Raw genomic sequence first — 7,222 nt, 5'->3', positions numbered from 1 at the left:
TATGGCATTCTGATTCCCCATTTCAGTGTGTTCAATTCCTAAAGTGGCAGGACCTCTGTCTCTCTCCTCCCTTCCCTACCCCTGCGGGTTTATCAACCACGGGTTATAAGAATATACATAGAGCTTGAGCCCACAGATAACCCCAAGTGGAAGGTAAATTACAAGCCTCTGTGGATTCCACAGCTTCTCTGGTTGAGTTCGGCTCACTCTTTCTCTGGTGCTTCCCAGCTGCCCTACCCCCTAACTGAAAAAGCTGTCCTCTGGATATTGCGACATTTCTATCACTGTGTTGGATCTGTCCTGGGCAAGACTCTGTGTTCGTTTTCCGACCGCACTAATTCTGACTTGGCTGGGTTTGATTATTATTACTTTGCTAAATGAGAGGGGGGAGGGAAGGTGGAAACATAGCAGTTCTCAGTTAGGTTTGGGGGTTTCCCTACCCCAATTTCTGTCAAAATGTCAGTTCAAGATGGTATAGGGGAGCATGGCAGGGGACTCCCCACTAGACTGCCTCCTCAGCAACTGAAATGGCTAGGAAGAGTTGGGAAAAAATGGCTCATTTGTGTGTCTCCTGACTGGAAGTTGGGGTAAAGACTGGATCTGTCTTGGTGTGATCTGTGAAGAGTAGGACTATTTCTGTATCGTTGGTTGGGTGAGAGCAGCCAGGTCATCTGAGTTGTATGTATTGACAAAGATGCTCATGTGTTGAATTTCGTAGGTCTTCCTAGTGTGAATGCCTGATTTCTTAGGTCACAGAATAATAAATTGGATACATATAAATAAAAAAGATACAATGTCTGCACATTTTTCTAGACTCTGCTAGTAAAGGGCATATGGAATGTATGCTATCCTGGAAAATACAGAGGGGGCCCTTCTCCTAACTATCTCTCTAGCCACTTGAATTAGCTTCTATTGCATGAAGACACTAAAACTACCTGAAAAGAAACCAGGCCCAGCTGGACCAAATCTCCATCCTGGACACATCCCGATTCAAGTGATCCATAGGAGGCAGATTCCAAACCTGCTTCCCAGAAGCCCCCACCTCCCGCTGAGAAGGTGGAAGTGAAGCTTCCTTCTGTTCCAGTCGCTTGTGCTCCTCCTAGCCCTGGCCCTTCTTCTGTCCCCTCTTTCCCCAAGAATGTGGATGCAGAAGAGAAGCCAGCCCCCAGCCCTGCCCCTGCAGAAGCTACACCCTCAAAACCAGCAGAAGCTGAGGCCCTCCTGAAACATCCATGTGTGCTGAAAGTAGAAGCCATCCCGGAGAAGGTGCAAGGGCTAGAGCAGGCGGCAGACAACTTTGAAGGCAGGAAGACTGTCAAAAAGACCTGATGATCGAAGAGTATCTGAACAAAGAGCTGCTGGTCCCGGATTCTGTGGACCCTGAAGGACGAGCTGATGAGCATCAAGCCAGGAGAGATGGTGTCAGGAAGGTTCAGACCATCTTGGAAAAACTCAAACAGAAAGCAATTGATGTCCCAGGTCAAGTTCAGGTTTATGAACTCCAGCCCAGCAACCTTGAAACCGATCAGCCACTGCAGGCGATTATAGAGATGGCAGCAGACAAGAGGGAGAAAAGTGCTGGCAATGGAGAAGGTGCCCAGATGGAAACCCCACAGCCAGAAGCCAAAGCAGCAGCAACTTCAAACTCCAGCAGCACGACAGACACAGCTGGTGACCCAGCAGCACCATAGTCTCTGCCCAGTGCCAGTCAGACTCAGAGGCTTAGAACTGATGTGTGCTTTAGGGAGTCAGTTGCATGCATTTCAGGGATGTTAAGTTGGTTGGTTTCTATTATTTGTAGCTTGGTACATGGTAACTTGGGTGGAGCCAAAACACTAATAAAAGGGCTAAAAGGAAAATAATGCTTTTCTTCTGTATTATTCTGTACAAATAAAGAATTCGCTTGTTTCGGAAGTTAAACCCCATTGCTTGTTGTTTTGGGGCCCTCTCTGCATGGGCACCCCATGTTAGCCGTGGGTGTGACCTATCTTCCCTTAGCTGTGGACTGAAGGAATTTTTTTGATGGGGTAGATGGGAAGTTGATTTCCCACCACATGAATATAAAACTTACTTTTCAGAAATGTTGCCATTTAAGGAGATGATTTCCTTCATCTCAAAATTAGAATACCCAGCTTTAGATAGAGTACAATGTGTAAGGAGCCATAGGAATATCTGTATGTTGGATGATTTTAATGCTACATTTAGAAATAGGAAAATGAAGTAATACTATAACTTAAAAAAATGCTCTAAACATTCTCTTTTCATCTACTATTTCACTTGACAAACTTGTAACAAAAGGTTTGTGTAATTATTCATTGAATGCCCATCTTTAAAAGTAAACAGAAAACCTTAAAAAGACCATGTCTGTTTCATTCACCTCTATGTTCCTAGGATTCTACATACCTGAGTCCAAGCATATAATGGGTGCTCAATAAATATTTGTTGAACACACGAATTTATCAACCACAGGTTACAGGAATATAGATAGAGCTTGAATCCACAGATAACCCAAAATAATTTCAAGTTGATACATTTCCCCAAGCAGTTTATTTGATAGGTAGATGCTTTGTAATATCAAAATCTTGCCCTCAGCTCATTAGCCTTATTTGTGCTAAGTCAGCATATTAGGTTCAAACAACTCAGTTAAGGGAAGACAGAAGTGATTAGCATTATCTTCATTTCTAAAGAAAGCAAAAGATCATACACAGGCTTTCAACAGCATCCTTGATTTCTATTAGCAAATGTATTTTTATGGAGGCTAACATCTCCTGGGCCTACGCTAATGTTTAAGCTATTTTATTACAAGTACCTATCTCTGTAAAGGACAATTCAGAATGTCCTTTCTTAGGGTTTTCACCACAGTTTAAAGTTACTGGTGATGAAAAGTGTAGAACTCTGGAAGCACGTGGTTCTGCATATGGTGTGAACCAGGGAGGAGGATATTTTGTGAAAAAGGCATGAAATATGTTCTTAGTGAGGGAATATGTGTGTAATTCTATGTAAGTTAGACGTTTTTTCAAAGTTGATTCAATGTATGGATTTAAAAAATATGTATATAAAGAGGTAACCAAAAAAAAAAAAAAAAAGGCTATCCATGTGAAATGTGTTTTTTCAAAGAAAGGACTAAACACAGAGGAATGGTTTTTTGGGGGAACGAAAGGCAACACATGGCTCAGGCCTCTTAGAGGGACCCACCCATGCTACTGTTATGAAAGGAGAGAAGATCACAGAGGAAAGTGTCAGTGACACACTATTCAGTCAGAAAACACAGCGGGACAAGTGGACCCCTAGGGCACTTTGGGGACTCCAGCCAGGTCACTGACGCCCTTCAGTGTGGGGAGGCCATGCAAGGTGTGTGCCTCTCTGCCCTGCACACGGCCCAGAGATTGCTGTGCTGCTGTTGGGTGACCTTGGTAGTTCCCTCACGGCCCCTTTCCACTGAGTGTTTCTCATTAACTCCAAAGACTACTGTGCTCCAGGCTGTCTGCACTGGGGGTGCACAGCCCCAGCTGTGCAGGGAGGACCCCAAACAGCAAAATGCCCAGGACTCAGCCTTCTGGAGTGAGATGTATTTATATGGATCTGGAAGAAGCAGGAGATGACTAAGCACCCTCCTGCCCCACCACCCACAACCATGGAAGAAAAGGCAGAGAAGGGCAGTGAGGAGACAAGTGCCCAGAGTCACAGTCTGGGCTCCATGGTTGTTCCAGCTGTTCGGGGGGTGGGAGTGGGGGATTCCAGGACATGCTTCAGCTGGCTCCACTGTGGTCAGGCCTCTGCAGGCCTCAGGCTGCTTGTCTGGCTCCCCACCCAGTTGGGAGTCCTGCCCTGGCGGACCTCCCACACCTTGTTTCAGGATCCCGGGAGCTCAGAGCCTTCTTGCCCTCCAAGGAGACATTTGAAGTGGACTCTCAGGTCTTATGAAATGTGCCCTACATTCTCCTTAACCTTGTCACCCTGCTGTGCAATGGATGTCATGGTTTCTTCATCCTGTCTGAACACTTTGTTCCCTGTGACAAACACTCCCCCACACACATACCCCAATCCCTCCCTGTACCTCTCACCCCCGTGTCACAAATGTTCTATGAGGTCAGCTTTTCAGCAGCAACACATCAGTGACAGCATGCTGCATCTGCCTGCGGGGATGAGGGTGTTAGCTTTCCACACACACTTGAACTTCACCTTGTTCCCCATACATGTACACACAGTAAAAGATACAATTTCAATCTCTTTATTGAAAATCCAATAAGAAATGAAAGGAGGAAGCGGGGCTTGGACGCCCCACACTCGCCTCCTGGTCTCGACCTCAAGTCCGCTGGCTGGTCCCAGGCACCACCTTGTTCCTGCGGTGCTTCTTTTGAGCCGATGGGAGACAGAACATTTTGCAAAAAAAGTTCAAAATCCTTCTAGCGCACCCCCGCCGGCCCTGGCCCGCTTCAGTGGGTTCGTCCTCCACTACCTGCCCAGCTGGAAGGGAATAGTTCTGTTGGGGACTTCCCTCAGTTCCTGTGTCTCCAGCCAGGCCTCCTCTCAGGTGGCTGGTGCTGGAGGGAGAGGACACGGGGCCAGGCTGGGGGGTGCAACGGGGACGGTGAATCAGTGGGGAGGAGGTCTCTGATAGGGTGTCCCCCTGTGGTGAGGTGGCAGCCTGCAGTGGGGTGGCAGCCTCAGGTGGGTTGGCAGCCTCCAATAGGGTGGTGGCCTCCAGGGTGGTGGTGGTCTCCGGTGAGATGGCAGCCTCCGGTCGGGTGGTGGACTCCTGTGGGGTGGTGGCCACTGATGGGATGTAGGTCTCCGGTGGGGTGGTGGCCTCCTCTGGGGTGGCGGCCTCCTGTGCGGTGGTGGCCACTGATGGGATGGAGGCCTCTGGTGGGGTGGTGGCCTCTTGTGGGGTGGTGACCTCCTGTGGGGCGGTGGCCTCCTGTGGGGTGGTGACCTCCTGTGGGGTGGTGGCCACCGATGGGATGGAGGGCTCTGGTGGCGTGTCGGCCTCCGGTGGGGTGGTGGCCTCCTGTGGGGTGGTGGCCACCGATGAGATGGGGGCCTCTGGTGGGGTGGAGGCCTCCGGTGGGGTGGCAGTCTCCTGTGAGGTGGTGGCCACTGATGGGATGGAGGCTTCCAGTGGTGTGGCAGTCTCCTGTGAGGTGGTGGCCACCGATGGGATGGAGGCCTCTGGTGCGGTGGAAGCCTCCGGTGGGGTGGAAGCCTCCAGTGGGGTTGCCGCCTCTGGTAAGGAGGCAGTCTCCTGTGAAGTGGTAGCCACCGATGGGAGGGAGGCCTCCAGTGGGGTGGAAGCCTCCAGTGGGGTGGCGGCCTCCAGTGGGGTGGAGGCCTCTGATGCGGTGGCAGCCTCCGGTGGGGTGGCGGCCTCCGGTGAGGTGGCAGCCTCCGGTTGGGTGGCAGCCTCCGGTGGGATGGCAGTCTCCAGTGGGGTGAAGTCCTCCAGTGGGGTGAAGGCCTCCAGTGGGGTGAAGGCCTCCAGTGGGGTGACAGCCTCTGGTAGCATGTCCACCATTGCCCTGTGTGACCTCATGCTGTCTTGGGGAGACTGGAGCCAGGGGTCGTCCATCATCTGGCGGAGGGTGGGTCTCTTGCTGGGGTCGAGGGTTAGGATCTTGTGGATAAATGATTTTAATTTGGGGGTAATGAAAGCAGGTGTTCTATAGGTGCCTCTTAAGATAGACGTTTGCAGTTCATCGAGGTCCCGTCCTTTAAATGGGAAGAGCCCGGATGCCATCGAATAGAGGATGACCCCAAGGCTCCAGATGTCTGCCTCTGGTCCCTTGTAGTTCGGGCCCAGGAAAACTTCAGGGGCCAAATACATGGGGGTCCCACATAAGTCTGTGAAGGTCTTACCTTCGCTGAAGGTTGCAGCACTGCCGAAGTCAGCGAGTTTGACGTTGTTTTCGGAATCCAATAATATGTTCTCAAGCTTCAGGTCCCTGTGCACGATGCCCTCTTGGTGAAGGTACTCCATGGCTTTCAGTAGCTGCAAGAATATGGCTCGGGCCTCCCCCTCCTCCATCTGACCAGATGTCATTACTCTGTCACAGAGGTCACCACCACCTGCATGTTCTATTATGAGGTAGATATTTTCCTTACCCTCTCTGACCTCCAGCAGTTTGAGAATGTGGGGATGGTCCAGTCTCTGCATGATCTCAATCTCTGAAGACACAGACATGAGGCCCTCGATAAAGCGTTTGTTGAGGATCTTCACCGCCACCTCAGTGCCAGTTCCACGGTGCCGGGCGAGCTTCACCTCAGCGAAGCCGCCCTGGCCAAGGGTCCTTAAGAACTCGTAGTCCTGGAGGACCTCCTTGTCCAGAGACACGGAGGACGCCCCAGGCTCCATGGGGAGCCTGACTACGCTACCACTACGCTATATAAGCTACAGTAAATAACTAATGAAAAACAACTATACTCACTATGCTAAAAACACTAACAAACTATACTAACTGGGGCACTAAATAGGCTAACACTAGCAATGAAAGCTAACTAGGATAAAAATAATATGTGAACTTACGCTAACAAAACAAATAACACTACGCTAAGAAGACTATGTACACTATGCTAAACTACTCACTGGGATAACTGCAAGAACTACGATCAGGGAAACACGCTATCTGGAGGTCAAGTCCACAGGTCACCGAAAGAAGCTTCCTGGGCTGTAACGACCAAAGACCCAAGCCCAGACAGGGGCTTATATAGGTTTCAGCCTCAATGGCTCTCTATGAGGTCAGAGGCAGGGGGAAATGGACCAATCAGGGCTGGGGATAACACAGGGTAGGGTTTTTTCCCCTTACGTAGGCACAAAAGCATTTTCGTCTTCAAAGAGAAACAAGTGTTTCTTGTTTACATGGGTTATAGAGATTGATAATTTTTATTAGAAATTAAAACCCGTACCACATATCCATGGCCTTCTCATTTATAGTTTGAAAACCTATAATAACTAGGTTTTTAGAGACTTTATACTGTCTATATGGGAGATATTCAATTTCTATTTCTTTAAATTTGAATTAGTGTTGGAAGGATGCTACAAATAGCTGCCATCATGATACTATACAGAAATATTCTGGGGTGTGTGATGCACAACAAGGTCCCTTATTAACATCTAGTGAGCTGCTGGAAGATGAGTCTCATCATTTTTCCACGTGATTGAGATAAGATTTGTCATGAAAAACCTTGGAGTCAGGATATCAATGGGTTGAAATTTTCAAAGTCA

General features: G+C 49.0%; 1 pseudogene; it reads left to right on the top strand.

The window, feature by feature from the left end:
• Positions 1–916: 916 nt before the first annotated feature.
• LOC128598351 (BAG family molecular chaperone regulator 3-like) lies at positions 917–1,761 on the top strand (annotated as a pseudogene).
• The last annotated feature ends 5,461 nt before the right edge of the window (positions 1,762–7,222 follow it).

Source organism: Nycticebus coucang, chromosome 11 (assembly GCF_027406575.1).
Source record: "Nycticebus coucang isolate mNycCou1 chromosome 11, mNycCou1.pri, whole genome shotgun sequence".
Classification (NCBI taxonomy): Eukaryota; Metazoa; Chordata; class Mammalia; order Primates; family Lorisidae; genus Nycticebus; species Nycticebus coucang.
The sequence above is the reverse complement of the archived record's forward strand: the minus strand, read 5'-3'. Positions and strand labels throughout refer to the sequence as shown.